This window comes from Diospyros lotus, chromosome 9 (assembly GCF_014633365.1).
Source record: "Diospyros lotus cultivar Yz01 chromosome 9, ASM1463336v1, whole genome shotgun sequence".
In the NCBI taxonomy this organism is placed as follows: Eukaryota; Viridiplantae; Streptophyta; class Magnoliopsida; order Ericales; family Ebenaceae; genus Diospyros; species Diospyros lotus.
In genome coordinates, this window is record NC_068346.1 from 29,276,759 (window position 1) to 29,301,780 (window position 25,022).

The window sequence follows — 25,022 nt, forward strand, 5'->3', positions numbered from 1 at the left end:
ATACTCCAAACATATACGCAACACTTAATTATCTAAATTTGGGTCATTACATTCCTTCTCAACCCATTCGGGATATCATTCCTAAGAAAAAATATGCTGGTGCTTGCCCAACCATAACCCAATAGATGGTTTGAATTGGTCGGTTTCTTCATCCTTTGCAAGGAACAAGGCGTAAAGTCGACAATGGAATTGTTTAATTGCTTCTTCCACTTTAGGGCCATGAAGGTGCAAAGAGGGTTCTTTGGGCTGCAAAAGGCGTGAAGTAATACTACCCTGTTCACTGAATCTTTGAAGAAGGTGAACCACTTCGAATCATGGTGGATAATGGTGAGCTATTCGTTCTTGGTACACCAAGGAGGCGAGAAAAGATGTGCCTAAGTCGCTAGAGGTCCAACTGGTGATGGAGGTCAACCAAGTTGATGTGGATTAGTTCCTGACTGGTAGACCGATTGTCCTCCTAGATCTCCTTACTGATGACCGCCTAAGGAACATCAATTGGTATATCATAGAGGAAGGCGGGTTGTCAAGGCTAATAGTACTCTGAGGCGTCCTTTCTCAAGAGGAGAGGAGAGAGGACGACGATGACGACAATGATGATGAAGCTTTCATTCTTGGACATTGACTAGAGAAATTGGAACAAAAATAGGGACAACAACAACCTCATATGTGACAGCAACAACAACAACAATAGCAGTAACAGTGGCAACCAGAGCAAGAGGTTGTTGATGCTAAAAGCCAATGAGAGGTTGAAGTCCCATTGATAAGAAGAAGCAAGAAGGTGCAGGACGATGCTTGAGACAATGTTGGCCCTTCGAATTGGCTACCACTCGTCAGCCTTCCTCCAAGAATCAATTCATAATCAAAACAAAACTTGGAATTATTGAAATTCGAAGCCTAAGTAAGAAATCAAGTGAACTAAAGGCTATGTAAGTAAGCTTAATATCTACTCAAGTTAAGCTAAAGAATACTTGAATATGGTCTTTAGCATGTGAAGTATAGGAATGATAATTAAATCGAGTAGAAGAAAAATGTAACTGAGTGTATAAAAAATCAATCAAATGAAAAAAATCAAATACTCGAGTACTGCAGGAAACAAGGAAAGTGTATAATTCAAATATTTTCCACTCGTCTGTTGCCATAAAATCACGCGAGTGAGTACGAACACCCACTCGACTATTAAAAGGTACCAATAGATTGAATATTTCAAAACCAAGAAGGGATAGAAAACCCTCTAAATATCACTCGATTATCATTCAGCCCATGCGAAAGGCTAGGGATTTAAATCGAGTGATTAGGGTTCTCATATAAATAGAATCCAATAGTTTTCAAAACATCACTTTGGCCATTTCTAGTTCTCTCAACTCTTTATCTACAAATCATCCCTCAAGCATCTAGGGTTTCAAATCCAAATCTTTCAAGGTAATCCTTACGTTTTCTACTTCTTTCAATTTCCCAAATCTAGTATATGAACTCATCATCATCTGATTACATTCTTGAGAAACAATTAGAATCCAGTGCACTTTGTATTTTTTCTAAAAATTCTAAAATGGCTTCAACAAGAAAGGAACCCTCTACTTCCTCCAAACATTCATAGTTGAAACCCTTAAAACAACACAAAGCTAGAACAAAACGAGCACAAAACCAAGCCTCACCATCTTTTCCACCTGAGTCGAGACATGAAAGATTTAGAAATGATAGGCAAAGGTTCTTATACTTTGAAGTTCTATCCAGGGATTCTTACCCATAAGAAACATCAATTGGTCAGAATTTCAAACCATTAATTTTGAACAAAATCTTAGAACATGGATAACCAACATTGGGTGGCTTACCTTCCCAAAGCTAAATTTTCCCTACTATCTAGAAGCCATAGAAGAATTCTATTCGTCATCTTGATTTGACATATTACATAGTCCTTGAATTGCACCAAACAAATGTCATGAAAATTAACCAATGTTAGACAGATACCCAAGAAATCCTAAATCTACACCAAACAAGAGGATCGAAGAGAATCAAAACACCACCTTGATCTCACGATTACTTAAAGAAACATCATCCAGGGACCACTCCTTCAAGTCCCATTACAGATTCTCAGTGGAAGTTGTGCTGACATAGTTAAAACATCTTCTTATTCCTATGATCCTTCCATGTCCACCCATAATGGGGTTTCCCTTGTTGAAGCCTTTCCATGTCCTCGCACCCCAATTATCCTATCGATGTGACTCCCATTCTTACTCTTCTTCCTCAACCTTGTGAAGAAGAGAAGTTGGTTCGTCTTATCCCCATCCTTGTCTTCTTCCTCTTTGAGTCATCTCGCTTCTGCAAACACCCCATTCAACGTCACCTCGTTGTAGATGTCACACTCTCTGATTAAACCATTAACCAACAATGGCTTTGTCACTCATTTTCCATAATAGATAATCCTCTATCATCATCTATTTAGTAGGGAGAAACTTGTGTCCATTAGAAAGCTTGAACAACTCCTTCTATTCATATCAATTTGTTTGGGATTAGAAGAATGAAAGATCAGAAACAAACGAGAAAAGAATTAATGAAATGGGCGGAAAGAAAATTGAATTTCAATCCAAACACACAAACAGAAGGGAGTGAGAAATATGGAAAATAAAAGCAATTACTATTCGAACAATAATATTTTCAAAAATTCTGCATATTTTAAAGATATATATATATATATATATTGGCATTAAGAACACTATCCTTAAACTATTGTTAGTGTCTTAGCCTCTCTTGAACAGATTTTGTTTTTGAGAGAATATGTTTAATTACACAATATATTTATTTCATGTCAAATATTACGTATAAAAGATTATTCTAGAGGAAATATTGCCCACTTTTGTTTAAAAGTTAATTTTTTTTTATCTTTTTGTTATCCATAACTATGAGTTTTAAAAGAGAATACAAACTATCCAAATCAACGAGTCCTATTCGTTTGATTTGATAATTGTCATATAATTCATTTGAAAATAATTCGAATTATATTCTTGGATTGCTATCTACAAGGAGGTGAGTTTTGATATCTTCTCTCTCACAATATATTTAGGTTTGGTATCTCATCTTTATCCAAATTTTTTATTATCTTAATCTTAATTCAAATTGTTTGTTATAACCTGAAAATATATTCTAGATCATAAATGCCAAAAACTTCCTAGCTAATTAATTATGAGAAAATAGCAAATGAATTTGCACGAAACCCGTGCAAGGCCAAAGCAAACATCTTCCTGGCGCCAACAACTTGTCCACGATTTTCAGGATATGTAACCATGTCTTAGTTAATAACCAATAACACTTGCATAAACTTCTAACAACACTGAACTCAACATCAAAGTAGAAGGAAAGTAAATATCCAAGGATTTCATTAAACAAAGAAGAACATTATTCAGTACTCTCGACATGAAACTAGAGGCAGAGTAGCCTACCCTAGAGTTCTTGACCACTTCCTTAAAAAGGAACACAAAATCTCTCATTTTTCTTTTTCTTCTTCGACTTGTCTCTAATCTCACTGAGAATTGGCAGCCCTAGTGTAGATCTGTTGGCTAGCATGTGCAGACACCATTCTCATCGAACCTCTTGCCATCAGATCCTTGATTGCCTTGCGAGCTAGTGATCCATTGATCTGGTCGTTGGGGCACAAAATACAAATAGTAGAAAACAATCAAACACTACTTTCATAGAATTCAATCATCATAGCAAAACTAATTTGACAATGCCTAAAGAAAACTAATGACAACTGGGCATAACAGAGATGAAGTTGTTTAAATAGATATGCAGCAATAAAAGAAAAGATAAAATGAAAAATAAAGTTACTTGTAATAAGGTTGATGCAACTCATACTAAAAATATGGTTTTGACAAGACTAATAAAGGCCCCTTTGAGTGGAGTGAATGGAAAGAAAAAATTATCCAGCAAAAAATGTAAAGAAGAACCAAGAAAAAACTTCGTAAGAGGCACAAAGGTATGATACGATGACTTATAAGAACCAAGGAAAACTTTTTGTCCCCCACAACAATGCTATATACTCAATTCAACTAATCACATGAATAATAGGCATACTTTACATGTGGAAAAATCAAGTAAACAAAAGAGGAGAATTAACTGACCAACAGTTAGCAAGGAAAGTACCAAAACAATTACCCACACTTGAGAATTAATTAACCTAACAATATTGCAGTCCCTCACTGCTTACATCTCTTGAACTATACCATTCTCGTGAATGATCTTTTGAATGATCAACACCTCCGTGCCCTCCAACACCATATCTTGGTTCTATTCAATCTCAAGAAACTAATCTAGCAGAATAATTCTGAAGATGCAAACCAACAACGATAAAGTGAGAAAAAATGTTATTAAAGGTGCGCTTAGGCGCAAGGCGCACCTTGGGCACCTAGAATGCTTCCAGGCAGACATGCACCAGCAGAGTGACCGCCTAGGTCCAAGGCGTCTTGGGCTTAGGCGTGCTTGGATGTCTGTAACTACTTTTTAGGATTTTATTTTTTTCTTTATTACTTTATTTATTTTTTATTATTTAGAGTTTATATTTATTGTTTAAACTACAAATTTGACAATGAATAAAAAACAATTATTTCAAATGCTCAAATTGAATTTGAACTTGATGAAGATGGAGAGTGAGATGATGTGGAAGAAGAGGATATTAGAGATGATGCTTTTAATATTGAAAATATGAAAAATTAGATCATAATGATGAGGATAATTTTTAGATTATTTAAAATGCATAATTAGTTGATCTTAATTAAGATTTAAGATGGTTGAGAAATTTGTATTTTGATTTATGGAGAAAATAATTATTAAAAAATATATTTTTAGTAAATTTAGTTTTTTGATGATTTCCAAAACATCTTATAATTCTCTTATGATTGATAAAACTTCATACTTAGAAATACTTTCAAAACAATTGAGTATGGTTTTGAATTAGTTGAGTATGATGTAAAGTTTGTGAGAAAATCTCATTGAAAATCAGCTAAGTATGAAAAAGCCTCTTGATAAAATCAATCAAGTATATTTTTGTATTAGTCGAGTATGATGTAAAGCTTGTGAGAAAAACCTTTATGAAAAATTGGCTAAGTATGAAAAAGCTTTTGATTTAATCAATCGAGTATTGAAGTAATTCAATCAACTATCATAAGCTCCTACTCAAGTATGTTATATCAAGTTTTGTTTCTTAAAACTAAATCAAGTATGGTGCTTTTATAATCGAGTGATGATCTTTCGTCACTCAAGTAAGCCTTTTTTGAAAATCAAGTATTTCTATAGCTATGAAATCTAAGCATATTTTCAATCGAGCAAAGTTTATTTTCAATCAACTAGTGTGCTTAGAAAATCGAGTAAATATATGTGTTAGTCGAGTGAAGTTTGGTTTGTCTTTGGCTAAGTCTCTGAACCTAAAAGCAGTTGAGTAACCAATGTTGGTATTCGAGTAAACACTGTATATTAGTTGAGTAATCTTAACCTAATAATCGAGTGAGTAATGCAAAGTTTCTATGGCTTCTGAGTTAATCGAGCAATGAATTAATCATACTCGAGTAAGCCCTCTTGATAATCAATTACTTGTAAAATACAATCGAGAAAGCACTATATTAGTCGAGCATCCTTTATCAGATTTTGAAAAATATAGACATTACTTAGAGAAGAAAAAAGGGATAGTTTTGACCATTAGAACTTTATTTCATTATTTTATGAAGTTTAACTATATTCTCTTATAAAAGAATAATAAATATGTTTATGCATTATGTGCAAAATATTTTATCTTTATAATATGCATATTTATCTTGACAAATTTGACTGTTATCAGTCAAATCAATAGAAGCTATAAGTATGCATAGGTAACAAGGCAAAATCTAAGTCTAAAAGCTTTTATAAAAGGTCAAGTGTTGTAAAGAGATTGTGTGGCTGCTATTAAGTAAGCCTGAACTATTGTCCGAGAGATGTCAAGCCATCCTAAACCTAGACACAGTCAACCTGAATTCGATTTTAGGCCAAAGTCATTGCTTGACTGATAAGTTCTTCAAACTCATATTCTTTCACTTCAAGCCATTATTTGATCGAGTTTCATGCAGATCCTCTTAAACCAGAAATTAGAGAGTTGAGTGTTCTATACATTCATATTTTTATAACTCTTTTGTTCAATAGAATGTTTGAAAACATTGTATTATTTTATATTTTTCTCTTGATAAATCCTTTACAAAAATTATGAAACTTTTAAAAGGTTAAGCTTGATCCCTCGAAAGGCTACGTATTGGTTATGGTTGAACCTAGTTTGAAAAACCCACATGTAAAGGTTACTACTAAATCTTACAATTGTACTCTCATTGTTTGTTATGACATGTTAGTTTTTAGGTGGTTGTATAGTTAGTTAGAGCAACGATTATCCCATGTATTTGTTTATGTATTTAAACTCTTGTTGCAAGGCAGCTTATTCATAATAAGCAAATATCCAGGTATTCTTTTTCCTCTCTCTCTTGATATGGTATCAGAGCTTAATAGCTCGCTTTCATTGTCTCCGATACATTGCGTCGCCTTCGTTTCTCTCTTGTTGTCTTTTCCCTGATAATCTCATCATTTGGACGGATCAGGTTTTTTGGTATTCGTCCAAACTTGTATTGTTTCTTGATTCTTTCTTATGGTGGCAATTGCTCCTGACTCATCTTCTTCATTGATGAGAAATTCCACGATTGATGACAGATCTTGTAATACCCGAGAAATTTTAAATGACTCAAGGGTAATTTATCTTGGGGGCAAAAATGTAATTTAAGGATAAATTGAGGGTATAACAATAATTTATTACCGTACGGATGATTGAATCGACTGCCGGGAGTGCCCTAGAGCCGAGATGCCAAAAGAAAATGATATGGCATTAACAAGCACACCGAGATAGGATTTATGGTACAGAAAGAAATAAGATCGGGAACAATTTTTGGTACAGCAAAATAACAGCTGCCAATTAGGCTGCAATACCGAATTGTTATAGACGACTTCTCAGAAGTCAACGGAAGCTTGAGGGAGCTTCGGTTTTTCATGAGGAACAACACTTCAGAAGTTTCAGGAAGAAACGAGAGGGTTTGTGGCCAAAACGAAGATTCAGGCCTAAGTGCAAATTTTAGAAATTGCTAGAGGGGGGCTGAAACTAGGTTGTTTTGAAATCTTCGGGGGTCAAAATGATGTTTTAGGACTTGAGGGTCCTAAATGCAATATTAGAAAGTGGAGGGGTTAAGTGAAATGGGCTAAAGTGATAAGAACCAAAACTTGGAGGGGCCAAAGTGCAAAAACGCAAAAATGGCAACATGGGAAAATATGACTAGCACATGGCTGATTTCAGCCACAGGGATGGCATAAGGGAAGGCTAGGGAGCATCTTTTGTTAAAGCATGGGCCGACAACGGCCATTGGGTAGGCCGAAAAAGCAAGAAAAGCGACTGAAAGTTCGATCGTTTTTATCAAAACCTGCAAATGGCTATTTTGGTCGGTTAAAGCCGCTTGAAGGTCGATCTAGGATAGGTAAACCCTCCTAAGATAATGGGCTAGCCGATCTCAAGCATTTGGAGCATCGATTTCGCCTATAAATAGGCATTCGAAGTGGCCGAAAATGGGAGAGAAAAAAGCTTCAAATCGGCCATTTTATCGAACGAATTGAGAGTCAAGACCATGGGGCTTTTGTTTCCCATGGCTTGAAGAAGAATTTTGGAAAATTTGGAGCATTTTGGTGCTCGTTTGATAGGCATTCAATGGTAGCAAAAAATAGTGAGATTTTGAGTTTCAAATTGGCCACGATTTTGAACGAATTGAGGCTCAAGTATAAGGGGCTTTTGAAGCTCATGAGAGGTAGAAGCTTTCTGGAGAATTAAAGCCATTTTCATGGCCATTTGAGGGCGATTCAAAGCACGCCGGAAAAATGAGGAGGGTGGTCTGGCCGAACATTCGAGGCCCCGATGGGAGGTCTTCCGGTGCTCTTTTGAGGCTCAAACTTGACCACGAGGATCGACTGGAAGAGGAGAAGAAGATGGCATCGGAAACCAGCATCGCCGGCATGGCTGGCGCCGGAGAAGATGACCGGCGTGTAGGCCACACGTGCTGGTCAACACACGCAGCCCACACGCCAGCGTGTGTGGGTGCGTGGGTGGCTGGAAAAATCTGGAAAAAATGCCTAAAAATCTAGAAAAATGTTTTATGAAGGTCCGTGCAAAAAGTTTTGAAGTTGGGATTCCCGATGTCTCGATTTTAGCATCAAAGAACCTAATTTTGCGTGAAAACGCAACATTCGGGTAAGTTCAATATTTTTCCCTTGAAGTTCATAGCCTATAATGAATTGTTGTGAAATTAGATTTGAGAAAATAGTCCTAAGGTATTTATTGGAGTTTTTGGAAAAAAAAATGAAAGAAAATAAAGAAAAAATGAAATAAATGGAATATTGAGGATATTTAGTAATTAAATATTATTTTATGATTGAGGTGATCGAGATGATGTGATTGGTGCAATTTTTTAGAGTTGGCACGAGAATCGAGGCAGGGTATGTTTATCGAGGTGATGCACGATTTTCGAAAAAATGCAAGTTTATCTCAAAAGTGAGTTATCCTATCTTATATGATATTTATGAGATGATTGTTTATATGCATGCTATTTATGAATGTAATATTAATTTTGTCATATTGTATGGAAAGTCGTGATATTTGTATGGCACGATATTATTGTCATATTGATATTTGTGCATGGGAATGGGATGTCGCCCCCAGAGTGTAGCCATAATTCCCCAAGGGCGTTGAGGAAATAACGTTAGGCTTATCCTGCAGAGGTTCGGGATTTGCCTAGGATTCCTAGCCAGGCGTGCGGGCCAAGGAAGTTACACTAAGGGCAAATGTTGTTCATATTATTACATCATGCATTCGTATATATGTTTTGGACTCTCACTAGAAGTTTCATCTTCTAATGGGTTATGCTACTGGAACATTCAATGTTCTAGTTTAGACTTGCAACTTAGGCAAGGAGCGAATTGAGATAAGACGACACGTGATGGCATGGCCAATGGATTTAGCGAGCTGACTTGGATATGTTTTAGCTGATGTTTTATTGATGATTAGCCTTGTTAAAATATTATGGAATTTCCATGTATTTATGTATTTCAATATTGAGGATATGATGTTAACTATGGTACGGATTCTTATGTTATAAATAAAGTGAATTGATTATGTACCATATTAGGTTTCGATTATCGCTTTTGCATTTTTAATGATTTGCTTGGGGTTTTGTTTGGGACTCGGTACTTAAGGTTTAAGTTATGTACCGAGAAAGAAAGAAAAAAAATAATTTACGTATATTTTGGGCCCCAGCATAGTGACACGCTTGGTAAGAGAAAAGCGGGGTGTTACAGATCTAGTCCTTATTTCCTTCATCATTCAGACAACCTTGAGCTTATTCTTGTCTCTCAATCATTAATTAGAGACAACTATGCGTCACAGAGCCGTACAATGGCGATCCCTTTGTCTGTGAAGAACAAGCTAGGGTTTATCAACGGCTCAATTTCGCGACCTACAGGTTGTATCTCTCTTATTAAAGCTTGGATCAGGAATAACAACATTATTATATCTTGGATCCTTAATTCTATCTCTAAGGATATTTCTGCAAGCATTATATACTCAGAATCTACATATGATATATGGATTGACCTTAAAGAAAGGTATCAACGAAGTAATGGACCTCGGATTTTTCAATTGAGGGGTGAACTAATGAACCTAAATCAGGGATAATTGTATATCAGTGCTTATTTTACAAATCTTAAGATTATTTGGGATGAATTAAGCAATTTTAGACTTGTATATACATGTGCATCATGTTCTTGTGGGGGTACCAAAGCACTTGTAGATCACTACCAAATGGAACATGTCATGTCACTTTTAATGGGATTAAATGATTCATTTTCTCAAGTTTGAGGTCAATTACTTCTTATAGATCCTATACCTCCAATAGATAAGGTTTTTGCACTAATTTCATAGGAGGAAAATCAAAAGAATGTGGTGAATTTTTCTAACATAAGTGATTCAATCTTATTTTAAATTAAGCATGATGTGAGTAGGGTTAGTCATGGAAAATCTCAAAGGAAAGATCGGTATATGTGTACTCATTGTGGTTATAGGGGGCATACTATTGAAAAATGTTATAAGCTTCATGGTTATCCTCCGAGATACAAGCCTAGGTAAATGATTAATCCTATTAATCAGGTCAATTCTACAATTGTTAATCAGGTGAATGATAGTAGCCGTAACCAACTCAAGAAACATGACATAAGAGATTTTATGCAATCTTTCAACCCCACACAATACCGACATCTCCTAACTTTGTTAGGCTCTCACTTATTTGTTGTTAAGAGCAGAGGTAGATACATCACCTGATCAAGCATCAAGTACATGCCATTCAATTTTAGTTAGTTTAAAATTAAGTTGTTCTAGATTTTGGATAGTAGACTTAGGGGCTACAAGTCATATACGCTATGATAAGTCATCTTTTATTCAGTTGAGACCTATTCAACATGCATATGTGACACTACCTGATCATAGTCAGATTTATGTGTCCTTGATTGGAACTATGAAGTTATCTCCTCATATAGTACTAGAGAATGTGCTCTATGTGCCTCAATTCAAATTTAATTTGCTATTTGTGAGTGCATTAGTAGAGAAATCCTCTTTATGCCTCAGTTTCTTATCTCATACTTGTGTTATACAGGATGTGTGTCATTCGAGGATGATTGGAAAGGGAGATCTCATTAACAGCTTGTATGTCATTGATGCTGGTTTATGTACATCTGGTACTCTAACCTGTTACTAGATTGTGTAATGGTACTACTACAGTAGCTAATGTAGTTAGTAGACATACCTGATACAGTAAACTAGGTCATCTTTCTTTTGAAAAATTGGATAAGTTGAACAATTTGTTGAAATTCCCTATCGTTAATAAAAATGCCACACATGTGCCATGTTCAGTGTGCCCTTTAGCTAAACAGAGGAGGTTTGTCTTTTTTGTCAAAATAATCCCTTGTCTCAACATGCATTTAACTTGATTCATTGTGATACTTGCTTTTGACCTTATTCATTATTATACCTGGGGACCATATCATGTTCCAACTCATGCTAGACATAGATACTTTCTTACTTTGGTTGATGATTGCACACGATTTACTTGAGTGTTTCTTATGAGGTAAAAATCTAAGGCTGAGGTTATCGTTCATAATTTTTTCACTATGATTGAAACTCAATTTAACACGGTGATCAAGAACTTTAGGTCAAATAATGCTCCTCGAGTTATTATTCACTGAATTCTTTGCATCTAAAAGGGTTCTTTGTAATGACTCGTTAAAGGGCCTAGGATTTTATCAAGATTTATTTAATTGTGTTTTGAAATTTTTGAGTTCAAAAGGATTTTTCCAAGTAAATATTTAATGTAAAAAATATATAACGATAGAATGGTTAATTCAAGAAGTAGAATAGGAAGGGCATGTAGGAAATAATAATTTGAGGATAATTAGAAAAACATAGGGGATTTGAAGATAATTGATTTTGCGTGAGGATTAGGTAAGGAGTTTGAAAATTTTCAAGTTATTAAAGGAGTAGGACTTGTGGACGTCTAAGGTTTCTCCTCTATATATACCTATATAACCCATATTTTTCCTCACGCCACAAGAAGAAGAGAGTTCAAGAAGTTGTAGTCACTATGAGGATCTCCACATGAGAGTTTGTGTTACATTTGTTGAGTCCAATCAAGAAATATTAGGCTAGTTTCTCTCCCTGTAATCCTCTTCTTTACAGGATTCATCTCTGTATACAACAAGTTCTTCGTTCTAAGATTTTTCAAGTTTTTCGTTCTCATATTTCAACACAGTCAGTATATATGTGTATATATGTCCAGTGAGATATCTTTCTCGTTTGATTGGGCAAGTCCTATATTTTTCCTTCAGTGATTTCTTTCAATGCGATCTATGTATCATTCCAGATATTAATTCATATCAGTTGGGTTTTGATTGCCCAAGTTTATTTCGGAATGGTGTAGTATTGGTAGGTTTGTATCAGAACATGAATACGGGTATCATATGTTTTATTTTCATATGTTGATTCAGGTATCCGGATGAAATCCCCCATATCCGAATGGTTTTGTTTGATGTTTGAGTTTGGTATCCGAATGACTAGTTGATATCCAAATAGCTTCCATATGTTATTGTGAGAGACATTTGGATGCCTTAATCATATCCAAATGTGTCGATTTTAGACATCCGAATGAGTACCCTATATCCGAATGCTCTCTCTTTCCATCCGAATGTAAATATGCATATATGCGAGTGATATCCGAATAGCCATTAGACACATGCGGATGAGTCCAAATGACATCCGAATGGGAAGGGCCCTCACATTCTTTAAGCCTTCACATCCGAATAGCTCCATTGACATCTGAATGCTTCACTATCATATCTGAATGTTTTTTATCTACATTTGAATATGTCATTGATGATATCCGAATATGGTTATGACATCCGAATAGCTCTCACATATATAGCATTCCCACATCTAAATAACCAGAATTATATCCAAATGTGTGAGGCATGCTTCTGAATGCTAGCATATGGTACTTGAGTACCCTTGTATCTAAAATCCTCATATCTGAATGCTCCACATGATATTCGAATGTGGTCCTAGGTATATTCGAATACAAGTTATTATTTGAATGCAAGGTTAAATATTCATGAATATTGAAATCTCATATAAGAATATGATAAAACTAACATGCTTATGCCATCAACTGAGAGTCCTATGAGCTACACAATTTAGTAACTTGATGAAAGTTATTTCCTGTGCCTAGTATCATTATGTATTATGTAACGATATTATGTGCATACATTCTGATATGAGCATGGAGCATAACTTTATGTGGAGCACTTCATATTGTGTGCGAGCATGTATATATGCATTGCACTACAGTATGCACGCGAGGTGGCTTAGTCCGCGAGGATCATGTATGTTTAGTTACAGTTCAGGGGCGCAAGACCCACAGTTCAGTCTCAGTTTCATTAGCTTGGTGATGACCAGAGAACTAGGGGCACAAGGCCCACAATATGTGCTTACAGTTTTTATGGTTGCAGGTTTCAGGTCAGGCAAGTATATTTTTCAGATTATGTGAGTTTAAGGGCCAAAGTTGCTTACCTGCATTATATAGTTTATGTGCATTGATACCTATCATATATGTGCAACCATAAAGTTGATTAACAATCCCTCAAATGTAAGAACATTTAATACTTCATGAGTATCGATGTTCCTTGACCTAACTACTATTTTGTTTCATGTTATTACTTGTAGAGCCTTGTGGCTCACCTTATATTCTCCACCATTCTAGATCCTAGCGAAGGAGTTCTGGGTGTTGGGCCTAGCAGTGTCAGGCAGTAGAGTGTGTACACAGAGCCGCTCAAAATCAAAAGATTTTTGGGAGTTTTTTTATGTCTTAAGACTTTTAGAGTATTATATTTTCATTTGAGGGATTTCCTTAGTAATATCTATTAGATGTATGTCTTTTAAGGACTAGTGATTATTGTTTCAATTTATGTTAAACCTTCTCACAGTTCAAAATTTTAATGTAGTACAGTTTGAAGTGTTTTTCAGTTATGATATGATCAGTTTAACAAATTTTTTATCACTATAGATTTTTCAGAATTGTTATGAGCATTTATTTTATCTCTTTTCCAGTAGCACCTCTTCCCTGACTACTCTAAGAGAGGGGGTGTTACATTCTTCAGCAATTCTCATGTTGAAAGGCCAGAACAAAACTCGATTATAGAGCGTAAACACTAGCATCTTCTTAATATGGATAGGGCCTTATTCTTTCAATCTCGAGTTCCCATTAAGTTCTGGGGAGAGTGTGTTCTTACTGCAACTTTTCTGATCAATAGAACTCCAGGTCCTATTCTACATTATCAATCTCCCTATCAGCTATTGTATAACACTCTTGTGGATTATACTTCTTTTAGGGTATTTGGTTGCTTGTCTTTTGCATCCACATTACCTTCTCACAAGAATAAATTTCATCCTTGAGCCACAACTAGTGTTTTAGTAGGTATCCTCCAAGTGTGAAAGGTTACAAACTATATGATATTGGGACTAAGAGTGTGGTCATTTCTCAGGATGTTTTTCACGAATATGTATTTTCTTTCCATTCTGTTACCACTTTTGATGAGTTGCTAGATCCATTTCTTGATTTGGTCTTACCTAGGCTAACATTTGATCTGCCATGTTCTTCTTTATAGCTTAGTGACCTGCTTGGTATGCATAACGTTCCATCTAACAATCCTGATTCTATGCCTCATTTTAATCTACTTGAAGGTCCATCTACACTTGACCCTTATCGCGTGCCTTCTAATCTTATCCGCTGGTCAACTAGAGTCCATAAAATTCCTTACCTTCAAGATTTTCATTGTAACCTTTTAGCTAGCATGCCATCACTTCCTGCTAGTACACCTTATCCTTTGGATCATTATCTTTCTTATAATAAAATTTCTGCCTCCCACAGTTCCTTTCTTCTCACAGTATCCTATACATTTGAACCCCAACACTATAATTAGGTTGTCCAATATTCTCATTAGAAGGTTGTTATGGATGTTGAACTAGAGGCCATGTAGCAAAATCAGACTTGGTTCGTCGCCACCCTTCCTCCTACCAAACATTCTATCAGTTGTAAGTGGGTATACAAGGTTAAATACAAAGCTGATGGGACTATAGAACATTACAAAGCTCGTTTAGTGGCTAAATGATACACTCAACAAGAGGGTTTGAATTTCTTTAATACTTTTTCCTCAGTTGCAAAGTTGGTTACAATAAAGGTCTTACTTTCCCTAGTTGCTATTCACAAATGGTCCTTTGTTCAACTAGATGTCAATAACACATTCCTTAACGGTGATCTATTTGAGAAGATGTACATGGATCTTCCACTTGGATATCAACCCCAAGGATGTGTTTTATCCAAGGGGAAGAGGTTAGTATGTAAATTGCACAAGTCAATCTATGGTTTAAAATAGGCTTCTAGGCAATGGTTCTCAAAATTTTTTAATGTTCTTGGCTGCACTCTCACCCTGTAATTAAACACACAAAAAAAAAATTATATTTTTTTCTTTATTTTGGTGAGAGGTTTATACTCATCAGTGTACGAGTGCAGTTGTAGTTCAAATTTAAATTTGTATTTTCTGGATGAGTTCAGGTCGTCCATTGAGAGATTTATTTATGGCAAAAGAAAAAAGATTGTCACACACGTACACGCATTTGGACGAATTGGCAACAAGATTTTTTATGGATTTTTAGATAATAGATACTAAGAAATAAAGCAAGACAAAAGTTGAAATAAACGCTGAATGTGAGAATATAAAATTGGATAGTACTTGGATTAAGACAATTTCAGCACCAACCCATTGATTCTCAAATTTTAGCAAAAAAGATTGGCAACATTAATTTAATTTTAGATATGAGGATTTGTTATTAAATGCAATTAGAGATGATGATAGTTCTAGTTTAAGCAATCCCCATACATGATATGCGGGATTCTAATTTAAGCAACTACCATAAATTCAATTGTAATTAATATACAAAACAACTAAATTAATCATCCGAGTTTGGGTATAATAGCGTTTCCAGTTCCAGTAACTCTCATGCGTGACATGAAAGCTCTAAGTTAGGCTTACGCTCCAATCCAAACCTAGTGATTTCTCAATAATTAATACACACTCATACTGAAATTTAAATTAATGTTATTCATTTAAAGCGCAGCTTTCTTTGGGAATCATTGGCGTTGGACACTGTCCTTGCCTTAAACCAAGATTGGATTTAGCTACTCATCTCCATTTGAAAGTTAATTGACATGAATTTAAATGCCCTAATTTAAATAACAGAATTTAAATGACAGAAATTAAAATAGCAGAGATTAACCGGCCATTTAGGCCGTGGATAATAAAGACGTGAATTAAAATTGCAGAAATTAACCAGCCATTTAGGCGGTGGATAATAAAGTAACAATAAATGATATAAGAATTCAAGAGAATAAAAAAAGAAAGTAAAATCACAAGAGAAAACAATAGAGAAAAGAATAGAGAACAAGAGCAATTCTCAAAGAGAAAATTCTAAGAAAACAACTAAATTTGATTCAAGAATTATAATCACCCTTACAAGTGTAACCAAGTGAGCTATTTATAGCTCACAAGATGTAATACAAATCACACAATTTTAATTATTCAACAAAACATAATTATATCTAATGGGCACTCAGACACTTAAAGTTAAATAGATTTTAGCTAAAATACACACCTAAAGTTAAATGAATTTTAGCTAAAGACACACCTAATAAAGTACTTATAAAACAAATATTAAAAAAAATAAAAATAGATTTTTACAATTGGGTTTTGGTCTTCATTAGGATTAAAAATACTTGGGCCTTCTCCAAATGATGTCTTCCATGGGTTGCTCAAGTTGGGCCTTAAACATGCGTTGGGCCTTGGGCCTTCAATTTAATGGGCATGCGCTAGGCCATTTCTTCATTCCAACTTGCAATTAAATGTGGGCCTTCCTTGAACTTTAATGATTTGGGCTTTTAATTTAATGGTTCATGCATGCCTGTAATTCAAATGTTATTATATATTATATATATATGTTATATGTTACATATATATGCTTCACGCATGGCATTCAATTTATATATTATACATTATATATTATAGATATATATTATATATATTGTAAATAACTATTCAATTAACCCAATTTAAAATCAAAACAGGGGTTATAATTATAACAAAATTTTACAAAATTAACCATTAATCAATTCTTGTTCAACATGGCTTTCATCAGTCTTGATCAAATTATTATCTTTTCACTAAAGGCACTGATAGTTCTTTTGTGGCCCTCCTTATCTATGTTGATTATATCATTATTGCCGGTCCTATTGTTGCAGCCATAAACAATCTTAAGGGGTTTCTTCATAATCAATTTAAATTGAAAGATCTTGGCCGATTGAAGTATTTTCTTAGATTGGAGATTGCTCAGTGTTCTAAAGGTATACTTCTATCTCAGAGGCATTATACTTTCAAACTTCTTGAGGATACAGGTTTTCTAGCTTGCAAACCAGCCTCTTTACCTATGATACCTAATTCCAAGTTGTGTTACTTTAATGGCGATATATTGGCAAATCATCTGTATATAGGTGACTCATTGGTAGGTTGCTCTATCTTACTGTATCTAGGCCTGATATTACGATTGTTGTACATAAGCTCAGCCTTATTAGCCTTATCTAGATGCTGCTCATCATATTTTATAGTATCTTAAGGTAGCTCTAGGTCAAGGTTTGGTTTTCTTAACTTCGTCTCTTTAGCTTTGAGCTTTTTCTAATGCTGACTAGGGGGTCACATGTTTAGACTCTATGAAGTCTACTATTGGTTTATGTATTTTCCTTAGTGATTCTTTGGTTTCTTGGAAAGTTAAGAAGCAAAACATTGTTTCTCGTTCCTCAACTGAAGTTGAATACCGGGCTCTTGCAACTACTGCTAGTGAACTTCCATGGCTCACTCAATTATTATTGGAGTTCTAGGTTATTTCTATAGGCATGCTCTACTATTCTGTGACAATCAAACACTAGTTCATATTACAACTAATATGGCGTTTCATAAGCGCACGAAGCACATTGAGTTGGACTGCGACTTTGATCGCGAGAAGATTGTTGCTAGTCTTATTGTAACGACCAGAAATAAATTCTTTTATTCTTTACATAATAGACTGATACCAGTCTCATTTCACAACAGTGGAAGCGTAAATAACCGTTAATACATATCTCGGGGTGGCACTATACTAAAACATATCGATAACCATAATAAAAGATGAAACCGGCATCCCTATCTCCGACACACCCTCGGGATTAAAAATACACCAACATAGGGCTCGTACATACATGCCATAGCATAAACTAAACAAACCTAACAAAACCTCTATCTGAGCCCCTGTTCACGCTCACCTGCAAGGATCTTTTAAGTCAGGAGAGCCCCGGACACACGACGATATCGAAAATGATCTGATACCACTAAACTTGATCTCGAACTTTGCCTTTCTTAACTTGGAATGATACAAAAAAATAACGTGAGCCACAAGGCTCAACAAGCATATCTAAACAAATGGGAATCATAGGAAATTGTATTCTAAAGGAATCATCGCGACTAGTATTAACAAGGCTTCCCTTATTCGATCTCACGTTATGTCACCAGTTATTTCATATATTCGTTATACTTTATGTCACAAGTTCTACAGGTTTGTATGACACATATTCATGATTATGGGAATGGCCAATCAGGCCCAGTTCATATTGTGTGTCGCGCACCGCTATGCTCCTCCATGTTCACATTGCCTTTTATATCATGCACATGCTTAATAAAATACAAATAACCCTTAGGCTCACACTTGCCAATATACTTAACAATATCATGTATAACATCAAAGCCTATAATATTCATCAACCATACGTCATCCTCTTTGGCATGGCATCACATGCCTAACATGCCCGGACGATACTGGTAGAGCGATAGCAGTGGCCTCGCTCAGAGACTAAGGAGACAAATACCTATCGTAAACTTCACTTGATAAACATATATAAAATATCATGCATGATCATACGCAACTCACACCACCATGTATATGCAAAGGTCTTTACACAGTGGTTATGGAAATATTTATTCTAGTAATTCCAGGCAAAAGCTCATATTTTCCACGTTATGAAAATTACGTCATTGAAACCATATTGATACGTTCCCAACCCATTTATAGCATAAGGTATTAGCCCCAATATTTGCAAACTGACATATTGATATCTCATACGATTCTAGGGTCAAGGTATGAACCTCTATACGACGCAAGTATTTGTACCACTTTACTTTTGAGATTACGGGTGACGCACTTCGTTACTCACAATTATTGGCTGATCTAACATCTTTGATAGTATTAAATATTAGACGGAGGCTGGTCAGTTGACCACCACAATCACATCAAGTCTTCCCGACTCTCTAAGAACCTAGCCCACAACAGTTCGGCATCATTCCCAAAGAAGTAAAGCCAATACAAACCCCATGGCAGTTAGAAATAAATATCTTCAGGGGTCACATATTTAGTTTAAACCCATCGTCTACAGATTCAACAACAACTCACATATTATACAATGGTTACCACGCATATTTACATAATTAATATGTGGAACCGAATCATGGTAAGGGAGAGAATAAATTATGAAAAACAATTGAGATTTGCATAGGTATTACAGAACATAAGAAAAGGGTAACGAGCATGCATATTAATAAGAAGACTGAGATCTTGCCTTTTAAATGAAACACAGAGGAAGAAGAACTTGCATAGTAAAGAACATAAGGAGATGATTAAGAACTTGCTTTCAAATGACCAATTCTTGTCCTCTTTGCCTTCCCACTACGAAGTAAAACTTTTCATAGCGATTAGTAAAATTGCGACTTAAATTAATTAAATCTAACCGTTTAAGATACGTATTTTAGCCAGGAAAAAACTTATAATCTAAACATACAATACTTATACTAATTTTATTCTCATACCTAACTATTCTAACCGCAAATTAACTCCAAAATCCCCTACCTTACCTTTTCTTCGAAGCTAGTCGTGCCCTCTTCTCCCTTAATTTCACTATGCTGGCTCATGCTTCACTCCAAATTGCCTTTAATTTACATATTCTAAATCCCTGCTTGCTGCCCAAGATTTCTCCCTTTTATAGCTAATTCAAGTGGCATTAAGATCACAAAAAGAAAGGGCCAAGAACCGGCCACGTCGCAGCAAAGCTGTTGCTTCCAATTTCCTCTATGTTTATATATAAATATAACTTGGGCACTAGCCCATTGTTTCCCACTTATCTCAAGTCACCATTTGCCCACAGATTCCTTAGTTCACACCCACATAATGCATACACACATATATATGTGTATTATATCTATATAAATTATATTATGTTTGCTTTCCACTCTCATTTTCATGTGTTTCAATGTGCTTGAAATTTCAATGTGCACCCACATACTTCACGCCCATGCCCACAACTTATATACACGTATATATATATATATTTAAACTTATAATTTATTATATAATTGGAATTATGAAAATTATATATATAAATTTATAAATTATATTCTTAATCTTACTTCATCCTTTCTACTTTACAATTACACTTTCAAATAAAAATTTTATTTGGATTAAACTATCAAAAACCCAAAATTAATAATCTAAAGTTACTCGATAAGGTCGATTTTGTCCCTGTAGCCTCGCGAGACCCTTGCTTCATCCCGAAACCATCTCAGGGTTGATCGTCACGAAAAACTGGAGCCTCCTCAAGGTTCTGTTGACTTCCCGAGAGTCCCTTACGATGATTCAATTTTTCGGCATAAGTCGAAACTATACCGAAAATTGTCTTGATTTCAATTTCTTTTAATATCATAAATTCTAACTCAGTACGCTCATCACTACTAAATCATTTTCCTTAGACATCTAGGCTCCAGAGCACTCCCTACAGTCGATTCAATACTAAAAACTATAAGGAAATTATATAACCTCAATTTATTAATTTCATAAATATTCCAAAGTAAGATAATTAATTACCTATTTCTCCAAAGCAAAATAACTTATTATTTTCATCTAAATTCTCAAATATAAATTAATCACCTCAAATACTAGAATTAATAATTGTTATTTATTCCAAAATTCTGAGATGTTACAATTCTCCCCCCCTTAATTGAATTTCGTTCTCGAAATTCGCACTTGGTCCATTTCCTTGAAATACATTCACAGCTCCTATGAAATTACCCAACATCTCCTTTAGGACACTCCATATCATCATTTTTTAGTATCTCACCCTACGTCTCGCGCCATAGGGTCACTCCCTAGGTTTTGCCTATACTACCAACTCAACCTTCTTACCTTACCCATGGCTTTACAACCGAAACTTGTCACCTGTCATTCCCCTTTGATTTTAGGGTCCTTAGCCCAACTAGCATCCAATCGCTAGACATACCTCAATCACTACCCGACACGTCTACGTGTACAGGAACTTATCCCAACCTCCGCTCTAATACCAACTTTGTAACAATCGAAAATAAATTCTTTTATTCCTTACACAATAGACTGATACCAGTCTCCTTTCAAAACATCAAAAGCATAAATCACCGTTAATACATAACTTGGGGTGACGCTATACTAAAACATATCGATAACCATAATAAAACATGAAACTGACACCCCTATCTCCAACACACCCTCGGGATTAAAAATACACCAACACAGGGCTCGTACATGGATTTATGCAAGGTATTGTAACATCTTGCAAATGGATTGGTTACAAGTCTGTTATCTTGCTCTATGTTTTCTGATCCTTGTACGAGTCTCATGCATATTATGTGTGATTATAATCTTATTTGTGGCATCATGCATGCTAAGCATAAGAGTTAGATGCATTGAGAATTGGGTTCATTGTGCATATGCACACTCAGGAAATGTTTTTTCAAAAGAATATGGTACTTGATGCACACAGCGGACAAATCCGCAAGATATATCTGCAGAGAAAGTTTCGGCTTAGAGATAGACTTCGGTCCCTGATTTATGATATAGACTTCGGTCCCAAGTTTATGACATGGACTTCAGTCCCAGAGTTTCAGACTTCGGTCCCAGAGTTTTGGACTTTAGTCCCATGATTATGGTTTTAAAAAGATTGCATATGAGCATGATTGCATTTTACACCACGTTATTCATGATCTTTATTGTTTCTCATTATCTACAAGTCTCACGCTTCCTTTATTTCAATTATACTTGTTGGGCCTTGTGGCTCATTTGCTTGCATCATTCCAGGTTAAGGAATGGAAAGTTCGAGTCAAGTTTAGTGATATCAAATCCTTGCCGATAGCGACGTGTACGGGGCTCTCCCGACCTTAAAGATCCTTGGAGGTGAGCGTGGATAGGGGCTCAGATGGAGTGTTTTGTTAGATTTGTTTAACTGATGCTATGGTATGTATGTACGAGCCCCTGTGTTGGTGTATTTTTAATCAGTTTGCTTCTACTGTTGTAGATAACGAGAAACAATAAAGATCATGAATAACGTGGTGTAAAATGCAATCATGCTCATATGCAATCTTTTTAAAACCATAATCATGGGACCAAAGTCCATATCGTAAACTTGGGACCAAAGTCTAACTCTTAGCCGAAACTCTCTCTGCGGATATATCTTGTGGACTCGTCCGCTGCACGCATCATAAGACCTTTACACATTTTAAAAATATATATATTTTCATGCACATACTTCATGCATTATCATAACATGCATATTCGTAATAACTTCTCATATATAACTGACATGCGATTAACGAAGCAATAAGCATAACAGAGCAACATTTATGCAAGACAACATCAAACCCTTAGATGTTCTCAATAAAACATCATTCCCAAAGAAAGATAGAGTGATACGAAACCCTATTTGAGACTCAAAAGGCATAACTAAGAACCATAAAATAGTTTACTAGAAAATGAGAGTAACTTGCAAAATGACTTGCTAAAATAGAAGCTTAAACTTGCAATAACAAGAATAAAAGTAGGGAACTGGCATAAAGAGGAATTGAGCTTGCAATTAAGGGATATGACTTGCAATCATAGGAATAGAACTTGACAAAATAGTAATAAGAACTTGCAAAATAGTAATAAGAACTTGCATAGGGTTTAAGGAACATAAAGAGAGGGTTAAGAACTTGTAATTTAAAATATAAACTTGAGAAAAGAGAAACTAAACTTGTAAAATAGGAGAAGAACTTGCCTTAAATATCTTCTTAATTCTTGTATCGTACCCGGGTTGCTTATGCCACAGCCCAAACTCACACGGCTAGAATTTCCCTTAATTCCTCCAAAGTTCCCCCCCCCCCCCCCCAAAGTCTCCCATTTCACTCAATGTCATGGCCTATTTATAGGCCAACAGAAGGCAATAACATAGGGTTAATGGGTATAAAAAATATGGAGGAAAAACCTTTTTTGTTTTTTTTAGACACTTGGCATGGGTTGGGCGCCACTTGGCAGTGGTTGGCACGCAGCAATGCCACGTAGGGCCCTACGTGGGGCGCATGGGCGCGCGTATGCCATCCGTGTGCCACTTAACGTTGCCTTATATTCAATTCCTTCTGAGCTTTTGAGGTTGGGCCAGTTGGGCATGCAACCGGGGCTTTGATACCAACTTGTAACGACCCAGATTTTCACTTCAATCTTTATTTACAACAATGGAAGTGTTATAGGTATTTCCCGTTTTACTCTTTACGAGTTGGGCTCAAAGCAGCAGGCCGACCCAATCGCATAAGGTCCAAAAGACCTTGAGCTGACTTCGCCCAAGCGAGCTCACACATTGTTGGAACCTGAGCTCGGATCACACGGCCAAGCGAGCTCCCAAGAATGCCTCTAGCTCGCCAGCTTATTAGAGCGAGCCCCCAACTGCACTTTGAGCAAGTTCCTAGCCAACTCTTGTAGTTCGCCGGCCTAGCCGATCAACTCGCATAACGAGAGGGTCATATGCACGAGGATATTTATGGGCTATGGGTCGTCCCTACTGGGCCATTCAGGCCTAACCTGGCCCTACCCTTTAAGCCCATTTGATCGGCCCGAGCTAGTCCCATCCTGGCCTCTTGCAACAAACATCATTACAACCGCATCTGAATTTCCGCGCGTTCATCTTGGATCCCATCCACATTAATGAGGATCCCGTCGGCACCTTGAGGCTACATGGGCATATCCACTGGCGCTAGATATTCTGTCCCACCACTTACAGACGTACAACATAGATTGAAGGACATCTCATCCCCTCCTATATATCAGCCAAATCTTTTCAAAGCTATGGCATGTTTTTCCTGCCAACTTGCTGAAACTCTGCATTCCCTTACTAGATTACTTACTTGGGTGTTAAGAGTATTATTGTAGGGATCGGACGACGAATAAAAAACCGAACCAGATAACCCATTTCTTCTCCCTTTCGGATTCATCGCACCAGTGCGGGCTAACGAATCACCGTCGATCAATTTCGAACGTCGACAGGAAGCAAACTGATTAAAAATACAACACAGGAGCTCTTACACACATGCCATAGTATCAGCTAAACAAATCTAATAAAACACCCCATTTGAGCCCCTACTCACACTCGCTTCCGAGGATCTTCTAAGTCGGGAGAGCCCCGTACACATGGCTATCGACAAGAATTTGATACCACTAAACTTGACCTCGAACTTTTTCTTCCTTAACCTAGAATGATGCATGTAAATGAGCCACAAGACCCACCAAGTATAACTTGAAATAAAGGGAGCATGAGACTTGTAGGCAATGAGAAACAATAAGGATCATGAATAACATTTATGGCACTCATACTCTAGGACTGAAGTCCATATCACAAACTTGGGACCGAAGTCCATATCATAAACTTGGGACTGAAGTTCGAAACTCTAGGACCAAAGTTCATATCATAAACCTAGGACTGAAGTTCGAAACTCTGGGACCAAAGTCCATATCATAAACTTGGGACCGAAGTTCGAAACTCTAAGACCAAAGTCCATATCATAAACTTGGGACCGAAGTCCAAAACCTAGACCAAAGTCCATATCATAAACTTGGGATCGAAGTCCATATCATAAACTTGGGACTGAAGTCCGAAACTCTTAGCTGAAACTCTCTCTACGGATATATCCTATGGACTCGTCTGCTGCGTGTATCATGAGGCCTTTGCATATTTTTAAAAACTATTTTTATGCACATGCTTCATGCATCCTCATAACATGCATATTTGTAATAATTTCACATATATAACTGACATGTAATTAACGAAGCAATATGCACAATAAAGCAACATTCATGCAAGACAACATTAAACCCTTGCATGTCCACAATAAAGCATCATTCTCCAAAAAAATAGGGGGATTCAAAG

The 25,022-nt window shown here is 36.1% G+C and overlaps 1 long non-coding RNA gene across 5 annotated transcripts in view; it reads right to left on the reverse strand.

The window, feature by feature from the left end:
• Window positions 1-3,352: 3,352 nt before the first annotated feature.
• Window positions 3,353-25,022, reverse strand: part of LOC127809681 (uncharacterized) — a 76,071-nt gene continuing 54,401 nt past the window's right edge. For 4 of the 5 annotated variants that reach the window (XR_008025195.1, XR_008025194.1, XR_008025193.1 and 1 more), the window contains one exon: window positions 3,353-3,631. This is a non-coding gene — a long non-coding RNA (uncharacterized LOC127809681). Of the gene's footprint in view, window positions 3,632-16,300; window positions 16,652-25,022 lie in introns of those variants that run through there. The other variant, XR_008025192.1, reaches the window with a different exon arrangement.